Here is a 19,062-nt window from a genome sequence, read left to right as displayed (position 1 = left end):
CAACTAATTTGACTGTTCCTTCTGGGAGCTTTTTTTTTCCCCAATGGTTTCTACCAATAACGTGCTTTCTTTGTGTTGGGCACCTACCCAAGAAAAACTTCTTGGGACATTGATTTCAATTGAAAGTCTGCATAAAAATCATTTGTATATCTCAACATGTATAGATTCCTACAGTCTATACTAATTAATCTAACAAGAGATTGAAAAACTTAATTTTCTACAAGCAGCCCAGGTGATTCATTTGTAGCTTTTCCATGGGTTATATCTTGAGAAATACTATTTTTGAGCAATCATTAAAATTACATGTCCATTCTTTTTTTTTTATTTGAGGGGTGTGCACATATTCCATAATTATTTTTAATTACAACAATAATAAAAACTCCATTAATGAAGCAAATCTTGTTAGAAACTAATTAAGAAAACTTGGTAGAATTCAAATTGGAAGCAGTTTGAATTGACAATTCTGAGTGTATAGTGGTAAGAAACTATCTATCATACAGTAATTAAAGAACATTTTAAATCTTAACCTTCAACTGTATCTTCATAGCTCTTTTATAATTGTAGGTAACTAGCTAGTTAACTAATTCCAAAGCAAATATATTCATCACTGTATACAATTTTCTTTTCATGTTCAATAATATCTAGTGATTGGTTTGCATGGTTCAGGAAGAATGCCTGTTCTTTAATTTTTTTTTTTACAAAATGAAATACATATATTTAAACACAATTACATTCACACAAATTATTATATCATGAATCTTAAGAGACATATTAAGTGACTCCCTCTGGAGAAATGGAATGGAAAATATGCTGAGACAAATAGGAAATTTATTCTATACTTTATCCCATTTTGCATGGCTTTCATATTTACTATTTAGTATTATCTATTACATTTCAATTTTTCTTTAAAATTAGCATTATATTATGTCCATTGTTTAATATTACAAAACAATATTTTTTTTTGTCTTTTCTTAGGGCCACACCCACAGCATATGGAGTTGAATCAAAGCTGTAGCCGTGTGCCTATGCCACAACCACAGCAATGCCAGATCCTTAACCCACTGAGTGAGGCCAGGAATCAAACCTGCATCCTCATGGATACTAGTCAAATTCGTTCCCACTGAGCCACGATGGGAACTCCCTGCAGAACAGTATTGATTATTAGTATTTCTTAAACTAAAAGTTTCGGGGCTCTCTCCCTCTACACAAAATTCCATAAAACAGTGTGGCACAAATGGCATTGTTCTCAGAAAATTTTTCTCTAAAATACATATTAAATAGGCAAAACTTAAATAAATAAATAAATAGGCAAACCTTGCTATTATAAGGACCAATATTGCAAAGTCATCCCCAACCACCATTATTGTCAATGTTTTGTACTTTGTATCAGCAACAGCTTTCCTTTTTTTTTTTTCTTTTTAAGAATTATCTTCTAAGTTTCAATCTACATTCCTAATTATGTCTCCAAGTCTGATTAGTACTAGTGATTAGAAGCTTAGGCTGTGAGATCAATATGACATGCTGGAGTCTTAATTCACTTTGTAACAGCAGCTTCCAAATTGTGTTATAAAGCCTTTTGGATAGTTTGGATGATGACAGATTTTTGGATAATATTATTGAAGAGTTCATATTTGAGATTTCAGATAGCATGGTATAGTCTGTGTACAGAGCCTCTACTCCACTGAAGCAAGTCGTCTCAATAATCTGTCTGTCACAAGTATTAAATTCAATGATATGACCGTAAAGAACCCAAACATACTTAGAGAAGATGACCTTTACATTATCTTGAGCACAATATATTTCCTATTCAACAATGTACTTTAAAAGTGTTTTGGGCAAAATAATTATTTTCTTTCTTTTATCTTTTGGCTGCATCTGTGGCATGAGGAATTCCCAGGCCATGGTTTGAACCTGAGCCACTACAGTGACAATGTTGGATCCTTAACCCACTGAGCCACCAAGAGAATTCCTCAAAATAATTATTTTCTATCAGCATGCAGTTGAACTTAATGTAGAGAAATAAATCAAAAGTTGGTATGTTGGTCCAACAGAGAAAGAACTTATCTTTCAATGAAGAAGAGTAGATGAGAGAGAAAAAAATTACAACATTGTATATTGAACAATTATTATGTGTCAGGAACTGTGCTAGGTGCTTTCTAACACCCTCATTAATGTCTAGAAGAATCTAGGAGGTTATTACAATTAAGATTTTGATACTTGAATCAGAGAGTGTACATAACTTTTAAGTGGCAGAGTTTGGACATGAGGACAAGCCCCAAGCCCATACTTTTAAAATATTTTCAATATTAATTATTAATTTTTAACACCCACTGTGGAAAATAATTTTTCTTGTTAATTCCTATCTCAAAATATTCCACAAGATGTTTTGATTTCACATCCAGCTTTCAGCATAACAGTCCCATCTCCAACATGAATATCCAAAGACTCAAACTATCCGTGCATTCTCTTCCCTCGGGGAGGCTACAGGACAGCCAAACCAGAGTCACCGTGTCTGTCTAATTTATAACAATAAATGCAAATGCTCAGTTAGACCAAACATTTTGTAAAGTTCTAAGAGCTATTTTATCTCTAGGTAATTTCTTTGGAGCTTACTAGGTATGTGTTAGAACTTGAAATCAGAACAAAGATCTTTATGAAGGATTTCTGAACTGGGTAAAGCACTCTCACCCACTTGCCCACTCATCTGCTTTCTCTCTCACTGTTAGAGGACATATTGCTCTTTGGGGGCTTCTTCATAGCTATGGTTGAAATATCTCACACATACTCTCATCATGCATATAAATATCAAGTTATATTAAAAAACAAAGCAAGGGAATCATGAGTACAGAATTCAGAATAGAGATAGTGATGGTTGGAGAATGAAAAGGAAGAGATGGGAAAAGACCAAAAAAGTTCTAAGTTGAGTCACTGTTCTAATAATCAAATATATGATGCTTTTTACTATATATAACAGATAAACACATAGATAAACAAAGGTATAGAGATAAAGAAATATATAGAGAGATAGGTAATAGATAGATATAGAGGCTTCCATGAAACAATGATGCATGTAACTAGGATTAATCTAATTCTTTGAACTGAAAATCCATTAAAAATAGAAGTGGAAAAAAGAAAAAATAAATTAATTACATTTTAACTAACAAAAGACAGTCATGATATAATTCCTGAATGAGTTTCCATGAGATTATTACTAGAACATCATAACTGGAATCTGAGTCTTCCCTAATTAATTAGCACACATTGATATATAAATTCTTGGTTATTTCTCAGGTTGCTAATAGTTTCTGTTAAATTTTACTAACTTTTTTTTTATAAATAGGATTACCTAATGTGTCTCCAATATCCTGGAAAGGAATTCATTTGAATATCACCAGCAGGTATTCCTTGAAATATGCTGGTTAAAAGGATTAGTCAAAATTAAAAACAGAAGAAACAATGAGGGTTGGAGAAGAAAATTATGCCAACATTATTCAAGCAGTGTAACAAGAAGATGTATGCCCTCTCTGGTCCTAGAGACAGATATATTTCCACTATGCAGATAGATGCATCAGACTATCAGAAGCAATTATTTAAAATTCTCCCCTTATTCGGGCTCCATGACTCCCAAGGCATCCTTGAAAAATGTGTCAACCTCTGATGCAAATCCATCTCAATAGAGGAAATGCACTAATCAGACAAGAAGTAAGTGGTACTTCTCATTGCAAAATAACACAGTGATGTTGGAACTTCTATATCAGCCTCAGAGAGTTCTGTTAAGTCAGTCTGTCCCTGAGAAACAGATCCAAGTCCAATGTACTGCCAAAAGGTAATTTCTGCCTGAAGTCTCCATAGTGGGGTGGGGACATTTTGCTGGAGCAAAGCTGTCCTGTGATGTCACTTGGTTGACAGCCAACTTAGTTCTCCCGATGAAATTCTGACTTCCCCTGCTCTTCTTATTCACACTTCAACAGGTTCTACTTGATTGAAGTGCCCCCTCAAGCCTGCACAAATGGAGATAACTCTCTTAATTAGAGTTCTCAGTATGTGACAGAAAACCTACTGTGAGAACACCAATCACAAACCTACAAAGAAAAAGAGAATCGGATAATGCCTGCTTTACAGTGCTGGCTTCCTTGGAGTTCCCTTTCCACCTCGCCCTTCTGTCTTTTCATCTTGCCTGTCTGGCTAGACTAGCTAATTTTAAATTCAGATCTTGCCTCCTCTTAAACTTGATGAAAGCAGTCTTAGCAAAGCACATTTGAAAGAGTAAGGATTCCACTTTTCAGTGTCAGCCCCAGCATTTGATAGCACTTGAATTAGGGGAGAACTTTTGATAGTTACTCATTTTGTTGCTAGGGACTGATAAATTAATCCTTTTCCAAATATCTGAAAAATTATTCAACATTTTGGGTGAATTGGCAAAACTCTAGTAAGCTAGCTTGTAACAAATATCTTGAAATATAAGGAAAAATAATGAATTTTATTAATTGATTTAATGAGGCATTTTTAAAAGAATAAACAGAAGTTACTGTTTTGTCTCAGTGGGTTAAGAACCTGACATAGTGTCCACGAGAAGAATATGGGTTTGATCCCTGGCCTCGCTCAGTGGGTTAAGGATCCAGCATTACTGTGAGCTTCAGTATAGGTTGCAGATGTAGCTGTGATCTCACACTGCTGTGGCTGTGGCTGTGGCTGGCAGCTGCATCTCTGATTATACCTCGTGCCCAGGAACTTCTATATGCCACTGGTGCTGCCCTAAAGAGGAAAAAAAAAAAAAAAAGAATAAAAAAAAAAAGAATAAATCCATGAATTGACTTTCTTATACCTATCTGAATTCTTTCTTATACCTATCTGAATTTGTTTACTGAAAAATATTACTAGCTTATTATATAGATATGGCATACACATGTAAGGTGATACATATTTCTCACTTTGCAAAGTAATTGTGTGTGTGTGTGTGTGTTGTGTGGTCTTCACAGTTGACCCTTGAACAACACAGGTTTGAATTGTGAAGGTCAACTTATATGAGGATGTTTTTCAGTAAATACACATATGTGCTATAAATATATTTCTCTTCCTTATGATTTTCATTTATTTAGCTCACTTTATTATAAGAATACAGCATGTGATACATATAACGTACACCATACAAAATACGTGTTAAACTGTTTATGTTATCAGTACTGCTTTAAATCAACAGTAGGCTATTAGTAGTTGCATTTGGGGGAAATCAAAAGTTATATACAGACTCTCCACCATGGACGGTGTTGGTGCCCCTAACCCCTATATTGTTCAAAGGTCAGCTGTATAGACATATATATTTGATCAGCTGAGGTCAAACAAGACAATACCCTGCCTTCTTTTTTTAGCTCTCATAACCTAAACTAAGTGTCCTTTTCATGGTATTTTTACTGCCATATTTTCTATGTTTTTGTGCTTTTTGTTGGTGACTTTGCTGTTTACAATGGCCCCCATGCTGAAGTTTTGTCTAGTTTCTCTAAACTCAAAGCTGTAATGTGCATTTTAGAGAAAATACATGCGTTAGATAAACTGCATTTGGACATGGGTTATATGTTGCTAGCCATGAGGTCATTGCACATGAATCAAAAAATTAAAGAAAAATATATATAATAAATTTTCTCTTAAATAGAAATGCACATAATACAAGGTTATGTATTGATTGGTTGACAAAGATATTATGGCAAGAAGTTCTAGGAAAGCTAACCCTATATTTCATCCAGCAGCAAAGTTCATTATTCACAAATTCAGTGTCTGCAGAAACTTTATAGAGATTTATAGAACATAACAACTGTGAATAACAAGAATCAACTTTACACACACATAAACATGGCTCACACATGTGAGTATGTGTATATATTCGAGTTTAATACCACTTAGTATAATTGGAGAGATTTTACTCATACTAAAACGCTTTGTGGTCATCTACCTAAATACCTAATATTCTAATTTCTGAACAAATTGAGTACTTATTTGAATACATTACCCAATTAACAACAGATTATTTCATTGATACAAAGTAGATAATGCAATAAGATATAGCAAAATAATGTAGTAAATTTAAACAACTTCTTCCAAAATTTGTCTTATGGCCTCTCCACATTACCCCAATTACCAAGAACCTGCCCCTTCTCAGCTTTGTAAATCTTCCTCTGGCAAAAGAGAGCATCTAACTAGAGAAAGACCAAAATAAGCCAATACTTTAGAACTCAACTAAATTACATGGATTATAAAGCACTAAAATGAAGTGTTCAAACTTGCCGATGTCTCTAGAATTCCCTTAGACTTAGAACCATATGCCCAGCCTTATTTTAGTCCCTGTTCTTGGATTAATAAGAAATACTTTCTATACATATACGTGCAATTACAACTACTCTAACATACACCGAATTATGTTGTTTTGAGCAAGAATAGCTGACTGAAATAACTACTGCATTCCATTAAGAAATTTGGCTTTGCACTACACTTCTTTAAATCAGTAACAGTTCCTTAACAAATGTTGGGTCTTTTACCTTATGCTATTTGCATGCTAATAGAGTTGATTCTGAATTTCTCATTTAATATTTTGATGAGAAGAAACCAGATATTTACCCTTTTCATAATTCTGGTGTAAGAAAATGTAAAACAAGCATGTAATTATGAAACAGGGGTTAGAATCTTCCATTTTTCACACAAGATAAATGATTTTGCCTATCTGAGCTATGGTGTCTCAATATGAAATAGAAGGAAACATACCTCTCTTACTTATATTGAAATATTGATATAGGCCATTCTAAATAAGGAACATACAATTACAGAATTTAATCACTCATTCCTTGGTGTTGTCAAATGCTTCACTTTGGATAAAATGTGACAATGTAATTAATGAGAATCTTTGGCTTGTTGTATCCATCTTGTTATAAAAACATGTGTAGTGGAAGTAAAATAAACATGAATTAATTAACATAGGTATGGGTTTAGTACATGGACATATAACCTGTTAGGCAAGTCATTCTGACTCTGATTCAATATCTGTGTTTGTACATTGTAGCAAATAGAGCTAGCTGTCTCATATTATGCACTGTTCTTTCATTTAATAACCACTCTCTCTGATTTTCTGCTGGACAATTGAATATCCAGAATAAATATGTATTTTAAACCTCTTGTTTGAAGAGGAGTCATCAAGTCAGTAAGTATAGGCTAGTAAAGCTTTTAGTGAAATCTTATATTACAGCTTAAGCTTTGAGAAAGATCCAGCACACACTTTTATCACTTATATCTTTCTCTTTATTGCTGCCTGAAACTTGGAATTAGACCACAAGGCCTAATTAGACCACCTTCATAGAAGGTGCTAAACTGTGTTCAGACTTCATCCAGTAGGAGTTAACTCTCCAGCTTCTAGAAAGTTTTGCCTTCTTGGGAGGACTTAGTCACCTGGACTTGGTCTCATCACATTTTCATGAGTAGGTTGCATACGATGATTGACTGATGTGGAAGAAAGGCTCAATCCCTTGTTGCAATTCTGGACAACTCTATAAATCCATCACAGCTCCAAAGCTTGCCATACTGTCAGGAGGGACCTTGTTGTAACAGCATCACAGCCCAGTTTTCCTTTTCCTCAGTGCTGCTTCCTCATCTTCATACTAAGATAGGGATCCCAAGGGTAATCTCTAATAAATTTCTTGTACACAAATTTCCAACTTTAATTCCAGAAAAATGTGGCTTGCAAGAAGGTAACTTTCAGAATGATGTCACCCTGGGGCTCAAGAAAATGTCCTTAAGTTGTTAAGGACTTCATGTAGTAGAAATATCATAGTAGTCCTGGAAAAATAAAATCTATCTCATAAATATGTATATTGTTATTATAAAGTTGTATCATTCATAGGCAAACATAATCATATAACATAATCATGATCATATAAAAACTAATAGTCATTGAACATATTGTTTAAGCATATTACAAAGGCTAACATTTCTAATTTACTTAGTGTTTGGGAAATGGGAATTTTTCACTAAAAATTTACATTCTTTCTATATCTTTATATCTGTTCTTATATGACACTACATACTTTTTAGAGTATTGATTGAAATATTTAACACGCCTGATTTTATAATAATCTTCAATAATTTCAAGGAATGTTATAACCTAGAGTCATATGTTCCATTCAGTAATAAACATGTAGTACATATATTAATGAATATTTAATTTTTAATAAAATTTGAATGATGTAAGGACTTGGCTTTGAAATGAATTGGAATGTAAAGAATCTAAATGGTGGTTTCAACTTGATCTTAAGTCATGGCTCTATCACTTCTGAATTGTGTGACTTCTGACATACTACCTAAACTCTTAAATCCCCATTTCTTCTCCTTTAAAATAGTGAAATAATTACTTTCCATTAGAAGATTATGATTATTGAGCTAAATGCAATATATAAGCAGCTTATATCCTTGTATACTTTCATAAAAATATTAGTTGCCAATATTATAAATGTTATACCATTTTCAACTTTATTAATTAGTAGTAATTTGCAGGGTGTGGAACACTGTTTCCTAATTAAAATATGATTATCTTTCCCCATTTTGGAACTTTTGTCAAACACATATTTATTCATGTTATTCTTGTGGTTTGGTAGATTTTATTCTCTATTATTCTAAACATTTATTAAATCTATCATTAAAATTTCAAAGGAAGCCCTGATTACTGCACTTAAAAAGCATCAAGTCAGCTTCTTATGTCTCAAATTAGTGTCCTAAACTATTACTTGATTCTTATAGATTGTTCCTTAATAATGAGCTTCCAGGGAATCAAAGTGAAAAAATTTTAGTGTTAAACAGTTAAAAGATTAGTGTTGACAAAACACATGCTTATAAGAGAAAATCTTAATTGTGATGAAACAGGTTGTTTTATTGAAAGAAATTATTTTTGCAAATATGGGTGTTCTCCTGTGGCACAGTGGATTAAGGATCTGGCATTGTCACTGCAGTGGCTTGGGTCACTGCTGCAGTTTCCATTTCTGGCAGGGAACTTTCACATGCCACAGGTATTGACAAAAGAAAAAACGTTAATGAAAAATATGGATACATTTAAAAGTAGATACAAATGTCTATTTTAACCAGTACACATAAATCTAGACAGGAAAGACATCTAGGGATGAATTGGCCAAGGTTATAAAACAGGATATACTCACAGCTCGAAAGCAGATTTGGTTCCTAATTCTAGTATTTGATCACAGCACTAAAAAAAAAAAAATTGAAATTTTTTTCTCATCATTCAATCTTTCTACCTTTTATAAGGTAGCAAATGATAAAGAATGATGATATTTCATAAAGTAGACAACAAAAGTGTCAAATTTAAGACAAGTGGTTTTATTTCCTAATGATATGATCACCTGTTGTCTTGGACATAGTTGAGGGTTGATCTAGCATTGTTTTTCTCTGCTAGTACTTGTACCATTCAGAGGCCAATCAAGAGAGAGAAAACATAGCAATTTAAACAGAAAATTGAACTTAAAGGATGATTAACTTGTAACTAGAAACTGATTGTGAAGGGGTAAAAACAAACAAAGAATTTCTAAGGAACAGAGTAATGTCAGATGTCTGTAGTAAAGACTCCCTTGAAAGCTGAATCAGAGCAAATAGGAAGAAAACAAAAGGAAAACTTCCCTAACCCCGACCACAGTCTGACTTCTAGACTGTTGGAGACTTTGCAGCCATTATTTATGAGATAGGGAAGTCCACTGAGGAACCACAGGCTGGAACATCCAAGCAGGCAACAATTCTCTGATTCGCCAAATTAAATTCACAGGAAACCCTGTGAGACCCACTTGGCATTCCTTTAATGTTGCCCACAGCGGTACCAGTGGAATTTGCCAAGAGCTCACAGAAACTCACTGGGAATCCTTCCGCTAGGGGTGTGTTGAAACTTGGGGCGAGTGCCATTGGATATTCTTCATACCCACCATTAGCAGCCATAGGAGAAATAAGAGGAACAGAAGCACACTGGAACCAAAAAGAGAAGCCCTTTGCTCCTTCAACGACCCTCCCATTCCCTCTACTGATAGAGTTTACCATTGTGTCAGGTGATACAAGAAAAAAATTTATAGAGAGGCAAGATTTATCGTTGCAGTACAAGCAGGGAGGTATGCGTATGGAGATTTGTGATTCAATAAACTGATAACTAGCCCAGTGCAATTATGTGAAATATGGTGTCCTTAAAAACTAGAACAAAGCGTATCATTAAAATTGTCTCTCTATATTTAGGACCCTTTCCTTTTAACATTGTCTCTGCCCCATTCTCAACCCCACTGCCACTACCATTAAGAAAACTGAGAAATATTACTACTAATAAAAAACTCATCTTTCTTATTAATTGCATATTTTAAACTATTCTATTAGACATTCAAAATGTATCTGGGTGAGTCTTTTTCTCAGAGAAAAATAAGACGTGAATCAACAGTCTCGTTTGGCTCCCTTATTAATAAAATATTACATTGCTTCTCAGATTTGGGTAACTTTTATTTATAAAGGATTATACTAAAAGACATATCAATAAATTATGTAAACATTCAAGTAAATTTAATTTTTTTCAAAATTATAAACCACTTGTTGATGCTTTTTAAGCATGAAGCTGAAGATTTGATAGCATTATTGCAGCTTTATAACACGGTTTGCAGAATGATTCATTTACTTCTCAGATGTTTTTCTACGTACTTCCACCAGAGGTAGATGCCGCAGAGAAAGGCCTGAGGAAATAACTTGTTAGATTCATTTACATTCTGCTGCAGAGTGAATAAAGGAAAAGCAGAGTTCCATATCACTCTAAGTGACCACGAACATATGTTCAAAAAGGATATAAAGACAGATTCAAAATAAGTGAAAAATATCCACAATATTATGCTTTTTGTCTGAAATTTGCTAAAATCACTCCTTAGATGAATTTTATAAGGAGTTAATGCTTTATCACTTAAAATTAACCTGATAATAGCTAACATCATGCATTGCAGTATCTCATCTTACCTTTAAATTTCTTTTGATTTGGCCTATTTTTTGATAAAAACAAAGACAAGTAAAAAAACTTTTGGAAATTCCTTGAGGAAGAGAATATGCTAAATAGGCAAACAATTCTTTAATGTAGTTTAAAATTTCTGCATTTGCAAATCACTTGTGTGTAATTAAATTGTAAATTATTTATATATTTAAAAATTAAATATATAAAGTGATATTTTCAAGTCATTATATAAGTTTACATAAATGTTTATTATATCTCTAAATAAACTGAATGAGCAGAATATTTAATAAAAAGTAACAATGCATAAAAAAATTGGCTACTTTTAACATGGAGCCTTTGCAGAACACCTGGGGGGAAAGATACCAATTGCTTTAATAATGAAAGGCATAGCTATCTAATTTTTCCATATAGGAAAGGAAAGTCCTAATTGGAGATATTGTTGGGATAATGATATTAATAATAATCTTAATTATTATTAGCATGAGGAAAATATACTTAACATTAGTAGGAGGAGCTTCAGGAAAGAACTGGACCTCTGCTTGCTGGCCGCCAGAGACACTGACAGTAACATTCATATTCAGGCTTTACATACTGTAGTGTGAGGTCCCTAAATAAGGAGACTTTGTTTCAATGTGTTTCTGAAAAAAGCAGTAATAGAGAGAAGAGAGATGTGTTACCATTACTAAGTGAAAGCTGTCAAAACTTATGTGGAAATAAAATCCACCTTATTAACAAAGTAAGGAAGAAAATCCCATCATCATATCAACTAATGTAGCATTTAACAAAATTTAACATTCATTCACAGTAAAATGCTCAGAAAATGTAAGAATAGAGGGTAAATTCCTCCACTTGCTAGACATTATGCATAGTGGTGAATGACAGATGCTTTTCAGCTAAGATCAGGAAAAAAAGTAAGGATGGCCACCCTCACTGCTCTTATTCAACATAGTGCTGGAGATCCTAGCAAGTTCAGTAAGTCAAAAAACTTAAAAAAGCCTTCAGATTGAAAAAGAAGAAATAAAACTTCCTTTATTGTAAGCATAATGTCTGCATAGAAAAATCCAAGGAATCTCAAAACAAACAAAACCAAGCAAACTAATAAAATCTCTGAGAACTAATATGTGATTCAGCGAGTCACAGGATACAAGATAAACATACAAAAATCAATGACATCTTTATATTAGTAGTAAACATGTGGACAGTGACTTTAAAAATACAATCCCACATACAGAAGCTCAAAAACATTTTTATGCAAATCTAACCAAAAGTGTACAGGATATATGCCCCAAATCCCACAATGCTGAGGAAATAACTCAAAAATGATCTAAATAAGTGAAGAGTCATTATGTGTTCAGGGTTTGGAAGACTCAATATAGTGAAGATGTCAGTTCTCCCCAAATAGGTTCAATGTAAGTCCTAACTAAATCCCAGCAAGATTTTGTATAAAGACAAGTTTCTTTTAATATTTATGTGGAAAGAAAAAAGAACTAGAATAGCTAAAACCATTTTGAAGAAGAATAAAATAAAAGATAGCAGGTTAAGAATCCAGTGTTGTTTCCGTGGCAGAGTGGGTTTGATCCATGGCCCCGTGCAGTGGGTTAAAGATCTAGCATTGCCTCAGCTGTGGCACAGCTGTGCTGTAGGATGCAGCTGCTGATCAGATTTGATCCATGGCCCAGGAATTTCCATCTGCCACAGACAAGGTGGAAAAAAAAAGTAATAATAAAATAAAATAAATCACTATGCTCAACTTCAAGATTTTGTCACAGAGCTCCAGTAATTAAAATGTTATATATTCGTTGAGGAATAGATATATTAAAATAATGGGGCAGAAAAGAGAGTTCAGAAACAGACCCATGTTAATATGTCCAGTTGATTTTTGACAAAGATGTAAAGGTACTTCATGCAGGAAAAGTAGCCTTTTCAACAAAGGGTGGAGGAACACTTGGTTATTCATTGGTTGAAAAAAAATAAGTTCCTTGAACTAAATCTTTCATGTTACACAAAAATTAATTCAAAGTGAATCATGACTAAAATGTAAAATTTAAAACCCTTTAAAACTTAAGAAAAAATGTAGGACAAGAAAATCTTCAGGATCCAGGCATAGGCAAAAATTTATTAGACCTGACAGCAAAAAAATGATACATAGAAGGAAAAAGTGATCAATTCATCAAAATAAGAAAAAGTTTTCTCTTTGAAAGATCTTAAATTATAGGGTTGCATAAAATATTTCAACACTACATTTTTGACCAAGTACAAGTGTCTAGAATATATAAGAATTCTCAAATAGTATAAAAGCAAATAATGGTATTAATGGCAAATAATCCAATTATTTTATACTTAATAGTATAAAAGCAAATAATTCAATTAGAAAATGGGTAGAAGACATGAATTGTTTCACATAAAATGATGTTTAATGGCAGAAAAATAAATTATTCAAAAAAGTTATCCCCTAGGGAAATGCCAATTAAAACTACAGTGAGATATCACTACACACCGATTAGAATGCCTCAAATAAAAAATAGTATCAACATCAAATGCTGGCAAAGATGTGGAGAAGCTATCACATATGCCCACTCACATATTGCTGGTGGGAATATATGATATCAGAGCAAGACAGTTTGGCAGTTGCTTAAAAACTATTTATGTAACAACAAAATGATCTAGCAATTGCACTTGTAGGCATTTAGCGCAGAATAGTGAACACTTATGTTCATACAAAAACCTGTACCTTGTATTCATAGCACCTTTATTTGTAGTATCTAAAGTATGCAATGGGGAAATTCTAAAGTTCTCTCTATCTAGACTTTTATGCTATCCTTTTTTTTTTTCTTTTTTTTTTTTTTTAGGGCTGCCCCCATGGCATATGAAAGTTCCCAGGCTAGGGGTTGAATTGGAGCTGCAGCTGCCAGTCTGTGCCACAGCCATAGCAATGCCAGATCTTACACCACATCTTCGACCTACACAGCAGCTCTTGGCAACCCCAGATCTCCAACCCACTGAGCAGAGCCAGAGATTGAACTCATGTCCTCATGGATACTGTTAGGGTTCGTTAACACTGAGACACAACAAGAACACCTATGCTATACTTTACTATATAAAAAAACCCTCTGGTTACATAATAAGGTAAAGAAAAATCATTAAAAATGAAAATAAAGTTTTAGAAACATGATCGATATCTCTATTAAAGAAAATAGAAGATCTGTTTAAGTATGTCTAATTTCATCCGAACCTAAGCTAAAAATCTGAAGAAATCATGATGAAATAAAAATAATCAATTGTAAGATCCAATTTTCAACAAAATATTATATTTACAGTCTCCAGTTATAGTAATGAAATAGTTTTATTTGAAGATAAAGGGAGTCATATTGCCTATATCTAAATGTATAAGTTAACTTGAATATATAGAACGTACTGGCAATATTTAGTGACATAGCACAGCTTGCAATTTGTTCTCTTAATTAGTTTCATGAGTCATTGGTATTGTATGTATTTTTTCATAATTAGCAATCCTCTTTGAATGGTGTTTCCATATTTAGTTTTTTTCATTATTTCCATAAATAATATGTATACCTTTTTTTCTATACCCAAGAATTCAGGCCCCAGAGGTGGATAGAACTGCCTTCAAGAACAGGTTTCGTAACTTATTAGCCATGTATTTTGAAACAAATTATAAGGGCTGCAGGAGCATAAAAAAAGAAAAAAAAAAGCTGTGTTTTGAAGTTATTTAACTTCCTCAAGGTTCTTGTCTTCATAAAAAATGGGCTATAACAGCATTGACTTCACAGGATTGTAAAACAGCCAAATGGAATAGAGTATAAAGTTCTTATATGTATATCCATAATATAGTAAAACTACATACAATAAACTGTGTGCATTGTTATTATATTACCAGAAACTCTATGTTGATCTCTCTGGCAGATATTTGAAAAAATTTGAAAATTGACCAATTATTTATCGTTTGTTTGTATAAATATAGTAGTCATTTCAAATATTGCCTTGAAAATGTTGTAATTGAACAGTTGTAATTGAACACAGCAATGTTGTAATTGAACACAGCAATTCCTTTCGGTTAAAATATTTTTAAGAAAGTAGACTACAACTGGCCAGTTGGTTAAACTAGTAGGGTAATTTTTTATAATCAAAATTTTATGTAAATGTGGATTACTTGCCAAACAGAATATACCATCCACCAATTTTCTTTGCTTAATTTCAGTGCACTCTCTCTCATATTGTTCCTCCTAATGCTGTCTTTTTCTACTTGTAAAATCAATCCTGTAGTTTAGCCCATGACTACTTTAAAGTGTAGCAAAACTATACTCTGATTTAAAGCCCAAATGATACAAAATTTAGATAAATTAAAGCCCAACTTTTGACTTTCTCTTGCTTTTTTGTTTTGTTTTGTTTTGTTTTTAGGTGGCACCTGCAGCGTATGGAGGTTCCCAATCTAGGGGTCAAATTGGAGCTACAGCTCAGCCTATACTACAGCCATAGCAACTTGGGATCTGAGTCACGTCTGTGACCTACACCACAGCTCATGGCAATCCCGGGTCCCTGACCCCCGAGAAAGGCCAGGGATCAAACCCAAAACCTCATGGTTACTAGTCAGATTCATTTCCACTGTGCCACAACAGGAACTCCTGATCTTCTCTTACTTTTTATTGTACCTGAAAAGTCCATTTATTTCTTATTCATATATTTGGGACAAATCTACAAAGCAATACAGTTATATCCAACTCTTTTAACAATGAATTAACCACTCATAACTAATTTCACTTTAGCATGTTGAAATTACAACCAATGCAAAATGTATACTCTAAATTATACAGATTGTACAGAATGAAAAGTGTACAAAATAATCATTGTGAATTTCCATTCACCTACTCATGGACAATTACTCTCCTCTTTAAATGTAACCACAGAAAACATTTTGCTGTGCACTCTTTCAAAACTTTTAAAATGATGTGTACATGAACATATAATGTATATAATCTACATGCATAAATATTTGCATACACATGTAAAAGCTTTAGGAGTTCCTGTTGTGACTCAGCAGATTAAGAACCCTACTAGTATTCATGAGGATTTGGGGTGATCCCTGGCCGGACTCAGTGGGTTAAGGGCCCAGCGTTGCTGCAACCCGTGGCATAGGTCACAGATGTGGCTAGGATCCTACACTGCTGTGGCTATGGGGTAGGCCAGCGGCTGCAGCTCTGATTCGACCCCTAGCCTAGGAACTTCCATATGCTGCAGGTGAGGCCCTAAAAAGACAAATAAACAAACAAACAAACAAAAACCCTTATTTTATCTAAATATCACAAAATACTTCCATAAACACACAGCTGTTATGTCTATTTCATTGAAATTATCGGGATTCCTTTTTTCTACCCAGCTGTCTCTTATCTGTGTCTGTTAGCACTCATCATTTGTCCTGTCCACAGTGTGCAAAAACTAATTTTGTTTGATGCTCCACTTGATAGATACTGCAAATATTTCCAATAATTTTTATCTTTTGTGATTCCAAATGATGATGGAGTTCTCTTTCTTGTTTATATACACGCATAAAATATTAAACTATTTCCAACCAAATCAGATACTTTTTTTGGCACATTTGTAAAAGTAAAATGTTACCCTATAAGATTACTAAAAAATAACTTATACCATTGACTAATGTGCACTTGCCCCTATATATTATGTAACGCATGGTCATCATACACCCGAACAGGGACAGCTCTATGCTGGCCTTTAGGAACACTTAGAAGCATGGCACTAACTTTTGGCCAGTTGAAGAACAACATGGGATATTAGTAATCTACAATACTCTATGTAATGTTTAAAATTCCTCCACTGGAAGGACCTCGTGCCAGATGGTTTATGTTGTTTAGGGCTTTTTACATAATGGCTTATACCTGGTTTACCCAGCTATACATTCCAGTTTGCCTGTGTGAGCTTGGGGCATAAAATTTTGCTAGAATGTTTTGCACACACTCTCCAAAAACCAGGATTCCTTACATGTATCTTTGTGATTTACAGTACAGTTGTGAAGCATATTCTATGCAACAAAAAATGTCTCAAAGGTCGGGTTCTTGTCTGTGTTTTGTTCTACTGCTGTACCATATCCTTTCTCTGCATTAAAACTAAAACCTAGTCGAAGGAAATCTGTGGAGTCTTATGAATTCTTTCAGTTATTCAGATATTTGAAATAGTTGTATATGTGTGTATATAATTTGTAATTTATACATAATTAATATATATGTCATTATATGACTAGACAATGAATATGTATAGAGCAGAGGTCACAAAAGGAGGCTTTCAAGGTAAATCTAGGAGTCAGTCCTGTTTTGCTTGGCAATTGAAATTATTTAAAATTTAAGCTTTGTATTTGAACATTTTTAAGAATACATGATTATCCATTTCATCACTCATTGACATTTTCGTAACTTTAATACTATCTTGAATTACTTTTGGCATATCAATAAGCATTATTTATTTGTGCCACTGTTCTTAAATTATCCTCGGGACAACTGCATGTCTGACTACTGGTTGCTTATTTTTCTATAATTTTATTTCATGTTATTCTGCAAACATCTACTGATTTTAAATAATAGAGAAGTTCCTAGCATTGTTTTTTTTTTTTCAACTATATCTTCCTTAATTGTTTTTTTTTTTTTAATTTCATTTTGTATCCAGCATATGGAAAATCTCAGGCCAGGGATCAAATCTAAGCTGCAGCTTTGACCTATGCCACAGCTGCTGCAATGCAGGATCCTTAATTTGCTGTACCACAATGGGAACTCACTTAATAGCTTTTGACTAAAAAATAGAAGCTGGTTTTTCAGTTGTGCATATGGAGATGGAATATTTGTCTAATCTGGATTCATTTGGTGGGAATAGTCAAGAAATATACTGTGGGGGATCTCCCTTTGTGGCTCAGCAGGTTAAGAACCCAAGTAGTATCCTTAAGGACTCAGGTTTGATCCCTGGCCTCACTCAGTGAGTTAAGGATCCAGCATTGCTGTGAGCTATGGTGTAGGTCTCAGACGCAGCCTGAATCTGGCATTGCTGTGGCTGTGACACAGAGCTGTAGCTCTGATTTGAACCCTAGCCTGGGTACTTCCATGTGCAACATATGTGGCCCTAAAAAGCAGGAAAAGAAAAAAGAAAAAAAAAGAAATATACTGCAGGAAATAGAGCCCCTTCAACTATTGGAATATCCTTGTTTTGGAAGATGTCTCAAAATTGCTTTTTATAACTGGCACATAAATATAAAAATTAGCTGCAATTCTGGGAGATGTGAAACAAAGACATTTATTTTCTTTTGCTGGCATTGTAGATTTTTTGACAAATGTCTGGTTCACCCTTCTTCCTGTAGTCATAAATTTCGTTAATCCTCTACCATACTAGGTCTAGTTTTGGTGATGTGACTTATCCTGACCAAGGAATCAACAGCAATTGTGTTATAAGCAGAGGCTCAAAAGAGTTTGCACATTGGGATTTGCCTCTTTCTATTGCCAACATGTGAAAAAAATGGGAGCTAGCCTTCTGGAGGATGGGAATGCATTTTGAGAGTGGAACTTGTGATTCCCAAAGTCCCAGGAACAACCTCAGTCATCTCAGCTGAGTCTCCAGATATGTTAGGATGGTCATTCCAGGCCACTCAGCCCTACCAAGTTTGTTTGGCCAGAAAGAATTCCCCAGCAAAACCAACTAATTATGAGAAATGATAAATATTTTTTGCTTTAGGCCATTAAGTCTTGAAGTCATTTATTACATGATACAACCTAACTGATACATCTGAATATCTTTTTTCTCCCCAAATACCAGTAGTAAATTTCTACCATGGTATATTTCTTTCTACAGAAATATATGTCTAAATTATAATGTGTACTATTGTAACGTGTACAATTTCTTTTTCAAGGCAGACTCGCTCTAGTAAGTATACAAGATAATGAAGAGCAGACAAGAATATACCATTTCAGCCCTTAAGTAGAATTGAAAACAGGAGGACATGCATGCCCACTCAGCCATGGCAATTATATTATTTCTCCTAAATT

At 33.8% G+C, this 19,062-nt stretch overlaps 1 protein-coding gene and 1 long non-coding RNA gene across 11 annotated transcripts in view; one reads left to right on the top strand and one right to left on the bottom strand.

The window, feature by feature from the left end:
• The window catches only part of LOC146398660 (uncharacterized), a 519,413-nt gene that overhangs the window by 57,471 nt on the left and 442,880 nt on the right, over positions 1-19,062 (bottom strand). For 2 of the 9 annotated variants that reach the window (XR_014820069.1, XR_014820082.1), the window contains 2 exons: positions 11,504-11,646; positions 809-4,001 (listed from right to left, as the gene is read on the bottom strand). The exons of 4 other annotated variants lie outside the window; for them this stretch is intronic. The gene's annotated coding sequence lies outside the window, so the exon portion shown is untranslated. Of the gene's footprint in view, positions 1-293; positions 4,002-5,864; positions 7,819-9,188; positions 9,236-11,503; positions 11,647-19,062 lie in introns of those variants that run through there. 3 more of the 9 variants (XR_014820072.1, XR_014820078.1, XR_014820068.1) reach the window with 2 other exon arrangements.
• The window catches only part of LOC146398661 (uncharacterized), a 200,129-nt gene that overhangs the window by 65,900 nt on the left and 115,167 nt on the right, over positions 1-19,062 (top strand). The gene's annotated exons all lie outside the window — the stretch shown is intronic.

Source organism: Sus scrofa, chromosome 11, assembly GCF_054392235.1.
Source record: "Sus scrofa isolate SSC_HxYL_T2T_F1_AM1 chromosome 11, Sscrofa_HxYL_maternal_Yorkshire_Landrace_v2.0, whole genome shotgun sequence".
NCBI lineage: Eukaryota > Metazoa > Chordata > Mammalia > Artiodactyla > Suidae > Sus > Sus scrofa.
The sequence above is the reverse complement of the archived record's forward strand: the minus strand, read 5'-3'. Positions and strand labels throughout refer to the sequence as shown.